The 16,096-nt window shown below is 44.6% G+C and overlaps 1 protein-coding gene across 3 annotated transcripts in view; it reads right to left on the bottom strand.

Moving 5' to 3' along the window:
* Nucleotides 1–5,427, bottom strand: part of Tpx2 (TPX2 microtubule nucleation factor) — a 48,061-nt gene extending 42,634 nt beyond the window's left edge. For all 3 annotated transcript variants that reach the window (XM_055617980.1, XM_055617982.1, XM_055617981.1), the window contains exon 1: nt 5,368–5,427. The gene's annotated coding sequence lies outside the window, so the exon portion shown is untranslated. The remainder of the gene's footprint in view (nt 1–5,367) is intronic.
* Nucleotides 5,428–16,096: the final 10,669 nt, after the last annotated feature.

Genomic DNA, 16,096 nt, shown 5'->3' with positions numbered 1-16,096 from the left:
CTACCATCATCTATAGACAACTACTTCCCCTTTGAGAGACAGCTCTTGGCCTGCTGTTGGACCTTAGTGGAAACAAAAAGTTTGACAGTGCTATGATGTGACCTGGGTTAGCAATCATGAGCTGGTGTTATCTGACTCACCAAGTTATAAAGTAAGACACGCATGGAAGCTATCTATTATCAAATAAATGTATGTGATCGGACCCAAGCAGGTCCTGAAGGCATAAGCAAGTTACGTAAAGAAGTTGCCCAAATGCCTACAGTTTCTCCCATTATAATACCATCTGTTGCCAGGCATGCACCTATTGCCTCATGAGGTGTGCCCTACCATTGGTCAACCAAAAGAGGGGACTACTGACTGGTTTATTGATGTTTCTGCATGTTAGGCAGGCACCAACCAGAAGTGCCTAATTACAGCATTATGCCCCTGAAATACCAGCAACGGGAAATCTTCACAGTGGGCAGCACTTCAGCCATATCTGGGGCTCAGTGTTGGTCTCTGCTGTTGGCAGTTCTGGCATTCAGAAGCAGCTGTAGCCACGTCAGCTTTGGTGAGTGGGAATCTATGCTGCTGAGCCCATGCATAACCTCCATTTTGTCATCATGGACACTTTGTTCAGGGGCCCATGGGCAACAGCGGGGTGGCTAGAGGATTAGGCTCACTCTGGCTCACTTCACAGCCAGAGACTTGCAGCAGTGGACTAACAACCACAGAATCCACTAGTCTTACCATGTTTCTCACCATCCTGAAGCATCTGGCTTGACAGAAAGATGGGATGACCTTTTGAGGACAGTTACAGCAGCAGTGAGGTGACAGCAGCCTGGAGGGCTGGCAAAGAGTTCTCCAGAAGGTGGTACATGATTTGAATCAGCATATATATTACATATATATAACAGTATATATAGCCAGAACCCATGGGTCCAGGAATCAAGGTGTCGAAAGGGAGTCATTCCATGCACTATCACCCCTAGGAACCCAGTAGGAAAAGTTTGCTTCTGTTCCCTCAGCCCTAAGTTCTGCTGGCTTAGACGTTTTGGTTTCACAGTGGGCAGCAGTCCTGCCAGGAGTCAAAACAAACATCCCATTGAACTGGAAGTTCAGAGACGTCCCCTTGGCCACTTTGGGTTTCTGATGCCAATAGCCAAAGAAAAAAATAACGGTGTAGGAGGAAGGGGCATGATTGAGCCAGATCGGCAAGAAGAAACTGGATTGCTTCTCCACAGTGTAGGTAAGAAAGACTAAGTCTGGAGTACAACAGATCCTTTAGGGTATCTACTGTGTCCTATGATTAAAACCAGTGGGAAACTACAGCAATCTAATCCAGGGAGGATGACGAAAAGGCACAGACCTTTCAAAAATGAAGGAATGTGTCACTCCTGAGGGGTGGGGGGAGTTTGCTGAGGGTGGAGGAGGAAATACAGAATGGGTAGTAGAGGAAGGTAGTTATAAATACCAGTTGCAGAAATAAGGATTAAAATTGACATAAGGGCTGGAGAGATGGCTCAGCGGTTAAGAGCACTATATGTTTTTCCAGAGGACCTGAGTTCAATTCCCATCAACCAAATGGTAGCTCACAATAATCTATAATGTGTTCTGATGCCCTCTTCTGGCATTTACTCATAAACAAACAAACAAACAAATAAACCTTTAAAAATGAAATTGACATGAGTGTTTCTGTCATATTTTGTTCAGAATGTATTTATACAGATTTGTTTTCTTTCCTCAATTTCTTTTTAATTGTTATTTTTTTACATTAATTACATTTTATTCGCTTTGCATCCCAGCTGTAGCCCCCTCCCTCATCCTCAATTTCTTTATCATGCAATGAAGCATCAATTAAGAGAATATCATATTTAAGTTTTAAGATACCAAAAGAATGTCCCTCAATGGACAGTACCTCTAGTTTAATATTCATAATGCATTTGCAGTTCTATGAAGGATAGCTGTATCATGTCAGGTGTAATTATGACCTGGCTATTGTTTTCATTTGGAAATTAAGAATGGCATAAGTAGATATGATTGTGTGTCAAGTTGAAAAGGGGTCAACTTGTGACGGCTATTCTTAATTGTCAACTAGAATTAACTAAAACCCAAACAGCTAAGTACACCTGTGATTTTTTTTTTCCCCCTTAATTAAATCATTTGAAGTGGGAAGATGCACTTTTAATAGGAATCTCTTGAGGTAGGAAAATACACTTTTAATCCAGATCGTTCGAGGTAGGAAGATTCACCTATTAATCTGGGCCACATCTTCTGCTGACAGAAGATGAACATGGAAGAAGGAAGCATGCTCTTTGCCTGCTTGTTTTCACTGGCAAGTCCATTCCTTCACTGACATTAGAGCCCAGCTGATGCAGCCAACCTTGTGGCCTCAACAACTCCTGGATTCTTGGAACTTCCATTGGTAGACAGCCATTGCTGGACTAGCTGGACCACGTTCTATAAGTCTAATAAACCCCATATATGTGTGTGTGTGTGCATTCATATATGTATGTATGTTTATATCTATGTGTGTGTTCTGCTCTTCTAGAGAACACTGACTAATATAACACTTTTTTTTTTTTTTTTGCTTTTTCAAGACAGGGTTTCTCTTTGTAGCCTTGGCTGTCCTGGACTCGCTTTGTAGACCAGGTTGGCCTGGAACTCAGAGATCCACCTGCCTCTGTATCCCCTAGTGCTGGGATTACAGGTGTGCATCACAGAGCCCAGCTTCTTTCTATTATTGTTTAATTTCCATCTTTTTCTTTTTGTTTTGTTTTTGAGACAGGGTTTCTCTGTATAGCTCTGGCTGTCCTGGAACTTGCTCTGTAAGCCAGGCTGGGCTCAAACTCATAGAGATCCACCTGCTTCTGCTTCTGCTGAAATTGAAGGCATGCACCACCACAACCAGGCTTCCATCTTTTTCTTATAAAGGATCTTGGGCTGCTGATTTACACGTGTCTGTCTCAAATACAAATCTATATAATAACTCAGGCTAGTCAATCAATTATCAATTCTGCTTCCTAACTGCTACATGGCAAAAATAGTGAAGTTTGTGAGAAGATACATAAATTCTCCTCTCTGATCTTCTCCCAAAAGTTTATACATATACATATATCTTTTTAAATAAAATTTTGAAAAGGAAAGAGGCTGGATGTATAGGCTCACATTATAGAGAACAGATCCAAGAAAACCTAAAGGAAAAATATAAAGGGAATGTAAAACTCAGTCTCTCCTGATACCAGAACCAGAAACAAAGGATTTTTCCACATAACTTTTTTGACCGAATTTAATTGTACCTTCAAGATAATCTGATGAGAATCTGATTCTACTGTGCACATTAGCATAAGTCTGTTCAAAAGAATGCATTTATTTGCATACTAAAAACTTCAAAATTTCTGACCCACTTAGTATGATCCAGTTTCTCCACACTTTCTTTTCTGCTGTCAACTAAGACATAGCCTTCCTATCCATCCAATTAAACACATATGCAGCCTGGCTGTTCTTATCCCTGCCTAGCCAAACCCTGCTTTCAAGAGTCAGTTTGTATCCCAACATTTCAGAAGTCCAACCTTCCCTGTATTCAGTCTTATCAGCTCCACTTCTAAATTGCTAGAATACTTGTAAAACAAAACAAAACAATGCTTTTACTTACATAATGGTAACTTACTCTGGTTCTGTCTTAAAAACAGAAATTGGTAGAGTTCTTGCTTAGCATACACAAAGTTTTGGGCTCAGTCCCTAGCACAACATAGAGTGCACACTAGAAACCCAGCACTGGCAGCGAAGGAAGAAGGATTAGGAGTTCAAGAGCAGCCTATACCAGCTGGAGAGATGGCTCAACAGTTAGAGCACTGGCTGCTCTTTCAGAAGAGTCAGGTTCAGTTCCCAGCACCCACATGGCAGTCTGGAACTCCAGTTGCACCCACATATAGACATATGATTAGGCAAAACACTAATGTATATAAAATAAATAGTCCATAAGAAAAAAAAAATGTAAAGAACAGCCTATGCTATATAGTTCCTTTCAGGCCCACACAAGCTACACAAGACCCTATCTCAATAAGAGTAATCATTACCAACACACACACAAGGACAGAGCACCCCAGACACTCCCTCATGATGAGCAAGATACTGGGTTCAAACCCCAATACCACACACATGCACATACAAAGAATTAACCATTTTGATCTCAAGCATACCAGAAAACCCTTGAATATATCATGTATCTGCATACACACTGTATCTAACATCAGCTAACCTAAGCACATGATATACTCTCAAAGGTCAATCAGCTGGTCCCGTTGGCTGAAGGCCACAATAATTTTTAACAGAAAATGACAACTTCGATACCACTGCACAGACACAATCCAAACGAGAGAACTTGACAGGTGTTGTATACACTGAGGCCACACACAAGAATAGTCTTACTAGCCAGGCCCAGCGACACATCCCTTTATTCCCGGAACCTGGAGGCAGAGGCAGGCAGATCTCTGTGAGTTCGATGCCAGCCTGGTCAACATAGTGCGTTTCCAGGACTGCCAGGGATATGTAAGGAGACCCTGTCTCAAAACAACAGCAAAAAGAATATTTTTTCTATAGTAGTAAATAGTTCTTTAACAGTTTGTGTTTTTGTTAAATATGAGAGAAAGACAAATAAAGGCAAAGGATGTGAAGATAGAAGGTAAGGATGAGCCAGAAGTGCAGAATTAAATAAATAAATTCATAAATACATAAAGCGGGAATTGTTTGGTGTGAGTCCTTGCTACTATTGAGAAAATTTTATGCGCTTACAGATCAAGAAAATAAGGGTAAGCACAACCCACAATACTATATGATCTGTGTCACAGCTTTCCTTCCCCTCCTATCTATAAATGTCCCAAGAAAGAAAGCTAGAAAGGCAGAAACTCGATACAAAGGCAGAGGGTGGTAAGGATAACATAAAATGAATTTTATATTCCAAGCAGAACGCAATCAAAGTGGAATTAAAGTCTACCTCGGTTGTGCTGGCAGACAAACCTCTCAGACAAACGCAGCTGGTGGTGGCCACATCTCTTTTCCTCCACCAAAGCTATTTAATGACAGGGATATTTCCAGCCACTAGGCCTCAACTTCCTCCCCTGAAGTAAAGCTAAGAGCGCTTAGGGAACACGCTTGGTGCGGAAACTGGAGAGCAGTGCTAACACGAACAAGCCTACTGGCTGAGGGTCCGGAGCAGCCCCTGCTCCGGGGTTCCCAGGAATACTGACTCCGAATCTGAGGCTTCTCCGCGAAGCCCCCTCATCGACGCCCGAAGCCCGCGCGCTGGGACGACCCCGCCACCCTCTCAGGAAGCTGAAGGGATGGTCCACGGCGCACCGCGGCTTCCCTCATATTCCCACCACTTACCCGGCTTCGCCTTGCACCAGCGAAAAAAGGCAGCGCCGCCCGTCCGCCAAGGGACTCGACTGGTACAGTTGAAAATTTGAACTCAGACACCCGGTCGAATGCGCCAATGAGAGAGCCGGAAGCGCACAAACCTCGCCCTCTGATTGGTCTCAGAAACGGTAGCAACGCCGGAAGTTAGGAGGCGGGACAATATGATAACTGACCGGAGCGCCTTCAGGGAAATGTAGTCTCTTGCACAGATGGGCCCTCGTTGAAACGACTCTACTACAAAACCCAGAATCCTCTGCTTCTACTGGGATTTGTTTAGGGATGGGATAGGGGTGCGAGGTTGTGTGGGTTTTGTTTTGTTTTGTTTTGTTTGTTTTGTTTGAGAAAGGGCCATTTGGAGTCCAAACTTGCCTGAATCCTCAGCGTACCTTGAAGATGACTTTAAACTATTGATCCTCCTGCCTCTACCGCCCAATTGCAGGGATTTCAGGTGTTTCTCATCATGCTAGGTTTATTCCTTCTTAATTGGGAGAATTGGTACTAGAATCTAATAACTGGATGAAGTAAGAAGGCTATTTAACTATATAAAGGCAGTGGGCCGAATCCTAGACCTCTTGAAATTCATGGAAGGAAATTTTTTTTACTGTTTTTAAAGATTTTTGCTCTCCATGTTTATGAATGTGTTTCCTACAAGCTTTGATCCCAGCACTCGGGAGTCAGAAACAGTGAATTTCTGTGCGTTCTAAGCCAGCTCTTGTACACAGTAAGTTCCAAGACAGCCAGTGCTCCTTACAAAATCTTTGTCTCAAAAAAAGCATGTAAAAAAAAAAAAAAGGTGTGTGGTCGTGGCACACATCTTTAAACTCAGAAAGCAGAGGCAGGCGGGTGTATCTCTGTGAGTTAGAGGCCAGCCTGATCTACAGAGCCAGTTTCAAGGCAGCCAGGGCTACACAGAGAAACCTGTTCTAAAAAAAAAAACAAAAAGGTAGGTAATAGAAGAGGGCAAATATAAGTTAGGTACAATGATCTATGTATCTATTTAATAACGTGTATAAAAGGCATAATGAAACAGTTCATATATTAACTAAAAATTAGAAGTTTGAATAAACTTTATGAAAGAATGTTAAGTGAAAGAGATAGTATTTGAATGTATGTGTGTAGAGGCCAGAGGTCAACTTCAGATGTCTTCCTCAATGAATCTTCACGTCATTTTTGAGACAGGATCTCTCAATGAACCTAGAACTCCTTGATTCAGTAGACTGGCTGGCCAGCAGGCCCCAGGGACCCTCGTGTCTCCATTCCCTAGTACTGAAATTATAGGTGTTCATTTCTGTACTTGTGGATGCTAAGAATTGAACCTAGGACCATATGTTTTGTAGCAAGCACTTTACTGAGAGAGTTTGTTAGGCAATCAGAAAATAATATCAAAAAGAATTTTTAAATACCCTATGTATTTATTTACTTATTTTTGTATGTATTTACTATGTACTTATTCTTTTTCCCCTTTTCCTTCAAGACAGGGTTTCTCTGTGTAGCTCTAGCTGTCCTGGAAATCCCTCTGCAGCGCAGGCTGGCCTTCTGTATTTATTTAACTCTAGGTCTTAGCTAGGCATGGTAACACATGCCTGTAATCCCAGCACTCAGAGAGGCAGAGGCAGAGGCAGAGGCAGGCAAATCCCTGCTAGTTCGAGGCCAGCCTGGTTTACAAAGGGAGTCCAAGACAGTCAAGGCTACACAGAGAAGCCTTGGTGAGGAGGGGGTGGAGGAAAGACTTGGCCATGCAGTGTCAGCACACCTTTAATCCCACTCAGGAGACAGAGGCAGGCAGATCTCTAAATTCAAGGCCAGCCTGGTCTACAGAGTTCTAGGACAGTCAGAGCTACATAGAGAGACCCAGTCTCTAACCCCACCCACCCACCCACCCAAAAGAACTGTTTCTTGCTCTCCAGCCCAGCTGACCTCACATACAGGGTCATATATGTATAAAAGCTGTACAGAAGCCTACAGAATGAGAAAATGTCTTTACCAATTTTACATGATAAGAGGACTAGCATCTAGAATATACAAAGAATTTTAAAAACTTGATAAAACAAATAATCCCCGCTGGGCATGGTGGTGCACATCAATAATTCCCGCACTCTCAGAGGCACAGGCAAGCAGAGTTCTGTAAATTCAAGGCCAGCCTAGTCTACAAAGTGAGGCAAGGCTACAGAGAAACCCTGTCTCCAGAAAAAGAAAAGAAATAACTCAATTAAAAATGGGGTAAAGAAATAAGATAAATTTCAAAAGATGAAACACAAATGGCTGAGAAACACATAAAGAAATGGTTAAAATCCTTAGTCATCTGGGAAATTCAAATTAAAACAGCTTTGAGATTTCATCCTACCACAGTTAGAATGCCTGAGATCAATAAAGCAAATGAGAGCACATGCTGGTGAGGATGTGGGGAAAAGGAACACTTATTCATTGCTGGTGAGAGTGAAAGCTGGTACACTCATTATGAAAATCAATGTGGTGGTTCCTCGAGTCTCCCTCAAAATCCAGCTATACCGCTCTCTCTCTGGGATATACCCAAAGACTCTATATCCTACTATGGAGATAGCTGTTCATCCATGTTCATTGCTGCTCTATCCATACAGGCAGGAATTGGAAACAGCCTGGATGTCCACTAACTGATGAATGGAAAGTGAAAATGTAGTACTCTTACACTATTAAGAAAAATGAAATTAGGGGCTGGAGATCAGCTCAGTGGTTAAAAGAACTGTCTGTCCTTCCAAAGGACCCAGGTTTAACTCCCAGCACCCACATGGAAGCTCACAACTGTAACTCCACTTCCAGGTGGTCTGACACCCTCACACCAATAAAATATTAAATTATAAAAAAAAATGAGATTAGGCCAGGCATGGTGGTGCATACCTTTAGTCCCAGCACGCCATGGCTGGGTGTGGTGGTGTACGCCTTTAAGTAATCCCAGCACTTGGGACGCAGAGGCAGGCAGACCTTTGTAAGTTTGAGGCCAACCTGGCCTACAGAGCAAGTTCCAGGACAGCCTAAGGCTACACAGAGAAACCCTGTCTCAAAAAACCAAAATTAAAATAAAATTTAAAAATTTGAAAGTAAACTGATGGAGCTGGAAAAAAAAAATGAAATTGAATGAGATAACCCGGCCCCAGCCAGGCTTGGTGCCACATGCCTTTAATCCCAGCACTCAGGGACAGAGGCAGGTGGATCTCTGTGAATTCAAGGCCAGCCTGGTCTACAAAGCAAAGAGTCCAGAACAGCCAAGGATACACAGAGGAACCTTGTCTCAGAGAGAGAGAGAGAGCTAAACCAGTCTTAAAAGCTTTTTTTTATATGTGGATATTCGCTTTGAAGCTATTTCTATGTGTGCTGCAATCCAAATAACCAGAGGATAGGTACCTAGTAAGAGGGACCTTATGGGGAGGAGAGCATCTCCCAGGGGTGGAGAAACAGAATATTTGCTGTAAGAAATGAAGGGAAAACTAAATAGGATTTAGTAGGAATGGGGGTGGGAAAGAAAGGTAAAAGAGGGAATATGTGGAAGGACAACTAATACTAAGGCCATGGGGGGGGGGCATATGGAGGGCTGGAGAGACGGCTCAGAGGTTAAGAGCCCTGGCTGCTCTTCCAGAGGTCCCGAGTTCAATTCCCAGCAACTACATGGTGGCTCACAACCATCCATAATGAGATTTGGTGCCCTCTGCTGGCCTGCAGGCACATAAGCAGGCAAAACTTTAAAATCTTTAAAATTTCTAAAAAAGAAACCATATGAAAACAACTATTGTAGAACCTTCCTAAAACATATACATATGTGAAGGGAATCTAAATGGAGTCACCATATAATAAGGAAGTGTGGTGGTCTGAGTAAGAATGACCCCTAGAGGCTCATATATTTGAATGCTTAGTCATCAGGGAATGGCAATATTTGAAAGGGATTAGGAGGTGTAGCCTTGTTGGAGAAAGTTTGTTAGTGAGGGTGGGCTTTGAGTTTTCAAAAGCTCCTGCCAGCCCCCCCACTCCATCTATTTTATCTCTCTCTCTCTCTCTCTCTCTCTCTCTCTCTTATATCTCAGCCTGCACATCAGGATATAACTCTTAGCTACTGCTCCAGGGCCATGAGTGTTCCCATGCTAGCTGCCATGCTGTAATAGATTAAACCTCTGAAACTGGAAGAAAACTCCAATTGATGCTTTCTTTTCTAAGTGTTGCCTTGGTCATCGTGTTTCCTCACAGCAACAGAAGAGTAACTAAGACAGGGAGAGACTGCTCCAACTAAACCAGAAACCTATGTCACCAAGTAAAATGTCCAGTGCCAGGAATGGGTCACATCTTGTTGAGTCATTGGCCATAGAGGTCCCATGGAAATCTCCAAACATCACAGGCTACTTCCAAGGCTACTGGCTGCTCCCCACAACCTGACAGTAAAGCCTTATTGCTTGAAGACAACAGGTACTTATGTCAAACACATCCCTAGAGGGTCCTCTAGACAGCTTCCAGGTCCTGCCATCATGCCAGATGTGGTCCACAGCTACAACTTCAAATGATAGCAGCTCCTGTGTTTGTTTGGATGAGAATGGACCTCATGGGCTCAGAAGTTTTTGCCTGCATGCATGTCTCTGAGAGGGTGCCAGATCCTCTGGTATTGGAGCTACAGACAGTTGTGAGCTGCCATGTGGGTGCTGAGAGTTGAACCTGGGTCCTCTGAAAGAGCAGCCAGTGCTCTTAAGGCTGAGCCATCTCTCCAGCGGCTCAGAAGTTTAATATCAGTCTCCAGTTGTAGTACTATTTGGGAAGGATTAGGAGGTGTGGCCTCATTGGAGGAAGTGTGTCACATGGTGGGGGGGGGATGAGTTTGGCAGGCTTCTGGGTTTCAAATGCTCAAGCCAGGCCCAGTGTCCCTCTCTTCCTGTTTATTGATCCAGATGGAGAACGCTCAGCTATCTCTTCAGCACCCTGTCTGTCTGAATCCCTCCATGCTTCCCACCATGACAATAATGGACTAAACCTCTGAAATTGTAAGCCAGACCCAATTAAATGTTTTCCTTTATAAGAGTTTTCATGGTTGTGGTGTCTCTTTACAGCAATATAATATGGCACTAAGATAACTGCTGAGCCATCTATCCAACCCTCATTAAGATGCTTGTTTGTTTTGAGGTAGGGTCTCACTATGTAGCCCTAGTTGCCCTGGAACTGGCTATTTAGACCAGGCTGGCCTCAAACTCAGAGATCTGCCTTCCTCTACCTCCTGAGAACTAGAATTAAAGGTGCGAGCCACCGAGCCTGGGCCTTCACTGAGTTCTTACTGCAAGCACTCCCCATGTCCATTTTCCTACAAATAAGCAAAGTACAGTTACTACTTTGACTTCCTAGCTGGCAAATGCTGGACTCTTCCCTGGTGCCCTGGCTTCCCTGAGGAAGAAGACTGTCAGTCAAATGACCAGATTACCCCTGTGCCAGCACCAGCACTTCTGAACACTGCACGATGCCATCAGATTACAGGACTGTGGTCACAGCTGCTTTCTCTGGTTTCTGAAGGCACATTCCTGCCAGGATTGTTTCCATTTGTACCAGACATTTTGCTATTACAAGCCTCAGTGGACTCCAGATAACCCTGTACCCATTTGCACATAGGCCAGAAGAAGATCATTGTCCCTGGTGGTCTATCAGAGGGCTTTCTGTGACCGTTGAAGAGGCACAGCACACTGTGATTGGTCCAAATACCTCTTCTCTGGATATATGAGCAAGCTGCTCATGCTCAGTGAATGGAATGGAAGATCCTCCCCGCACTGCCTGCCCTAATGTTGCAACTGTAGGCTACAGACATAAGGTTATTGTGTAATTCAACTGCTGACTTCTGTACAGCCCCCATTGGCTGCAGTCCTTGTTCTGAGAATCTCCTGTCTCACTGTTGTGTAAATATTGTTCCCCAAACCTCCCCTGATGTGCCAATAAAGCAGGTTACAGCCAGTTGCTGAGCAGGGGAGAGAATAGGGCTGGACTTCCTGCCAGTCAGGAAGGGGGAGTTAGAGGAGGAACTAGGGGACTGAACCATGGGCAGAGGTCCAGGAGAGATCAGGGAGAGAGTTGGTCAGAGAAAGCCTTAAAGTGCAAGTATCCCTGGGATTAACATTGAGAGGAAGCAAGACTACCTTAGAAGGTTAAGAAGAACGTTAATGCTGCTCAGTTCTTGTGCTGTAAAGCTTGATAAACAAATAATATAATAGAGTCTCAATTATTTTGGTGATAGCCAGGTTAAGAGAGAAACTGAGAAACAAAGACAATTTTATAAAAAATAAACAAGGCCCATAAGAATAGTCTTTTCTTGTCTACTTTCAGCAGCGTGGGCTGAGCTGGTAACACAAAGATTGACGCAGCAGCGACAGCATCGTGGAAGCAATGACAGAGGCAGAGATGTGGCAGGGGCAGCAACAACTGACCAGCTCACAGGCCAAGCTGCAAACGTGGCCAAGTCGCCAGCTGCTCAACAGCTGAAGCAACCGAGCAGTTCAAGAGCTGGGTGTGCAGTTCATGCCTGTACTGCAAGCACTTAGGATGTGGAGGGAAGAGGATCAGGGGTTCAAGGCCAGCCTCTACTGCATAGTAAGTTTGAGTCTAATCTGGGGTATTTGAAACCCTGTCTCAAACAAACAAACAGACAACATCAAAGAGAAACTGCAGAAGAAGAAGAAGGGTAGTAACAGCAGAGGGATGGCAGGGGAGGGAAGAGAGCTGAGAGCAAAGGAAAAGTGAAGGCTGTAGGGAGCCAGAGGAGAGAATGTGATCCTGGTTGCCAGAAGAGTTCTGGAGAGCATGAAGTCTTTGGAACCAAACGTCTCAGACTGCAGAGCCAAGAGCGGTGACACTGGCCAGTGTCAAGGGCTAAGGAATCTCGACTTCCTAGACCTGTAACACCCTTATGCTGTCAAGAACAGAGCAATCTGTACAGTTTAGGCCTGCCTGGACGCTCCAACACCAGCCCTAAGGAAGGGCTAAGGTATCACTCACTGCTTCCTAGGCAGACACAGGGTGTAACAATTGTACAGATGAGCCCTACAGAAGGCCTGAGGGAGAGGATTAGCACTAGAGCCCACGCTGTGCAAGTACACTATAGGGGGTAAAACGCAAGTAACAGAGAAAGAATAGGCAGAAGGGAAAGAGAAAGGGCTTCTTCTCCCTAAGACCACAGTTCGATTCCCAGCACCTACATCAGCTTGCTTATGACTACCTGTAACTCCAGGGACTCTGACACCCTCTTGGCGGACAGACATACAGACACCTGAATATTTTTTTCAAGACGGGGTTTCTCTGTGTAGCCCTGGCTGTCCTGGAACTCACTCTGTAGACCAGGCTTGCCTTGAACTCAGAAATTCAACTGCCTCTGCCTCCCAAGTGCTGGGATTTGAGGGTGTGTGCCACCAAGCCTAACCACGGGAATAAAAAAAAAGAAAAGAAAAAAATTATCTGTGTGACACAGGACAAAATTCAACAGGAAAGAAAAAAAAAAGTGGAAACAAGCAGTTCTCGGAAGAACAACGTCTTCATGTCGTCAGAGACATAAAAGGAAGCCTGGCCTGGCCACACACTCCTGCAGTCCTAGCTCTCAGGAGCTTACAGTACACCTGTGTGTCCCAGGCCAACCTGGGCAACAAAGCAAGACCCTGCTTCTGCCTCCTGGGTACTGAGTGTACAGGCTTGCCCAAGGTAAAAGTAGGAATTTGTCCAGTGCTAATTGTTGTGTCTAAACCCCAGGACAAAAGGCTAACTGGGGAGGCTTTTATCATATAAGGTGGACACTGCCATTCTACCTGTTACAGGGTCCTCCTGGCTGGCATACCCTACTCCCTACCCAGAACTCTCCAGCCAAGACTAGGCTTCTCCGATTCCTATAACCCAGCTATTGTGGCTACACTGGTCTCTTGGCAGTGCTCTTGGTCCCCGCTCTCCTGGCCTCTTGGCTCCTGGTTCTCCTCTGCTGCTCTTCTCACATGGCCCAGTTTAGTCTGCTGGTCACTAGTAGTAATAGAGGGGTCAAAGGGATAGCTCAGTGGTTAAAAACACTTGCTGCTCTTCCAGAGGACTTGAGTCTGGTTCCTTGCACCCATATCTGGAGGCTCACAATTGCCTGTAACTCCTGTCCCAGGAGATTTGATGCTCTCTTCTGGCCTCCTCAGGCATAGACTCACAGACACATACAAAAACATAAAGTAAATCTAAAGTCAGCAAGTTTATTTTTTTATTTTTATTTTTTGTTTTAGATTTATTTATATATTATGTATACAGTGGTCTGCCTGCGTGGACACCTGAACGCCAGAAGAGGGCGCCAGATCTCACTGTAGATGAGAGCGAGGGCCCACCATGTGGTTGCTGGGAGTTGAACTCAGGAACCCTAAGCCATCTCTCCATCCCTTGTCAGCAAGCTTTTAAAAGTAGTGGCAGAGAGGCTGGAGAGATGGCTCAGTGATCAAGAGTACATACCGCTCCTCGGGAGGACCTGGCTTTGATACCTAGCATCCACAGGGAAGCACAGGGAGTTACCACTGCAACTCCACGTCCAAGAGATCCGATGCCCTCCTCTGACCTCCGCAGGCAGCAGGCTTGCTCATGGTGCACAGATATACATGTAGGTAAAAAACACCCATACACATAAAAAAAAGAAAAAAGCAAAATTAAAAAAGAAAATTTAACCAGGCTGTGGTGGCACACACACATTCATCCAGCTCTGGGGAGGCAAAGGCAGGCAGAGCTCTGAGTCCGTGGCCAGCCTGATCTACCCAGAGAGAGTTCCAGAACAGCGGAGGCTACTCAGAGAAACCCTGCCTCAATCAATCAATCAATCAATAAAATTTAGTAGTGGTACAATTTGGGGGTGGGCAGACAAAACTGTAATCTGTCCTCCTGCACAATGAAGCCTTTAAGTTCATTGTAAAAAAACAAATAAGTAAAAAAATAAAACAGTAGTAGAGACCGGTTTCACCATTTTACAGGGAAATTGGCATGTATTAAGTGACAGCTATGAACCCTCCAGTGTGGTATGCCTTTAATTTCAGCTGAGGGAGATAGAGGAAGAGAGGTCTCTGTGAGTTAGAGGCCGTTCTGCTCTGCCTAGTGAGAGAGTCCCTCTATTTGGTCTTGGCCGACCCAGAACTCACTATGTAGACCAGGCTGGCCTCAAATTCTTAAAGATCCTCCTGCCTCTGTCTCTGAAGTGCTGCCATTAGATGCAAGCTGCCACACCCAGCCTTCTTCTCTATCTTTCTTATTCTCAGCCAAGAATACACATTTTCTTCAGGAGTGGGTAGGAAGAGAGGAAGAAAAACGGGGGAGGAAACCCCCAATGCCTGTCCCTATGGTGCTGACATTCTAGTGAAAAGACAGATATACTGGTAAGGGATATAGTAAGTTAGGTGATCTGTGTAAAACCTGTTGGTTTGGGCTGGATGGTGTTCACCAAGGTAATGAGATAGGTCAGGGTTGGAGACAGGCAGTAGCAGGCAAGGAAGGGTAAGGTCTGCCTAGCCTGCGGCCGCCTCATAAACATGCGGTGGGGAGCAGTCAGGCTCAGCTGGGAACAAGGGTCCAGGCTTCTGTGAACAAGAAAGGTGGGGCAGAGCTGTGTGCTCAGGGCCTGCTCAGTGACTGATGAAAAGGATGAATGAAAGAATGAATGAGCGAAGCCATTCATTTGTTCATATCAGAAGGCCCAAGCCCTTCTAAATTAAAAGGGAGACTGGCCCAAGGGATTCCGTGCCTGTCATTTTCCACATCCGCTGAGTTCTAGATCTCAGCTCAAATACCCTCCCTGGAGGAACAGGAGGCAAGGAGATCTGAAATCACTGAATCAGAATGTTAGTGCTGGCAAGAAACACAGGGCACATCTGGTCTACTCCATCCACAATTTCAGCATCACTGAAGGAGGGGGCCGAGTATAGAAATAAGGAAAGCAGTAAACAGTGTGTTGCATTGTAAAATAGCTTCAAAACTGGAAACCACCTAAATCTTCCTAAGGGAATAGTTCATGAAATTGACTAGTGTGCAATAGTGAGTGGCACTTAAAGTCTTCCATGAAAAGTGTGGCGGTGCACACCTTTCATCCCAGCACTCTCGAGACAGAGATAGGTGAATCTCTGAGTTTGAGGCCAGCCTGGTCTACAGAGTGAGTTCTAGGACAGCCAGAGCTACACAGAGAAACCCTTTCTCAAAAAACAAAGCACAACAACAGACACATTTTCAAGTTAAAAAGTGAGTTGAAGGTAAAGGCACTTCCTGCCAACCCTAACAACCAGAGTTCCATTCCTGGGACCCACGTAGTGGAAGGAGAGAACCAGCTCTTACAAGTTGTCCTCTGATCTCACACGTGACCCCATGCCCCCAAACACACACACACATAAGATTTTTTTGTTTTGTTTTGTTTTCCAAGACAGGGTTTCACTGTGCATTCCTTACTGTCCTGTAGACCAGACTGGCCTAGAACTTACAGAGATCTGTCTGCCTCTACCACCCAAGTGCTGGGATTAAAGGTGTACCACCTCTCAGCAACAAAAATAAATCTTTTTTAAAAAATGAGAAAAAGAAGTTGAGTTGAAGACCAACTAGCCAGGTGGAGGTGGTACACGCCTTTATTCCCAGCACTTGAAAGGTAGAGGCAGGTGAATCTTTATGAGTTCGAGGCCAGCCTGGTCTACAGAGTGAGTTCCAGGACAGCTAGGGCTACACAGAGAAA

The sequence above is a fragment of the Psammomys obesus genome, unplaced genomic scaffold (assembly GCF_907164565.1).
Source record: "Psammomys obesus unplaced genomic scaffold, mPsaObe1.curated_primary_1811, whole genome shotgun sequence".
Classification (NCBI taxonomy): domain Eukaryota; kingdom Metazoa; phylum Chordata; class Mammalia; order Rodentia; family Muridae; genus Psammomys; species Psammomys obesus.
Note: the sequence above shows the minus strand (reverse complement) of the source record. Positions and strands in the feature narration are given on the sequence as shown.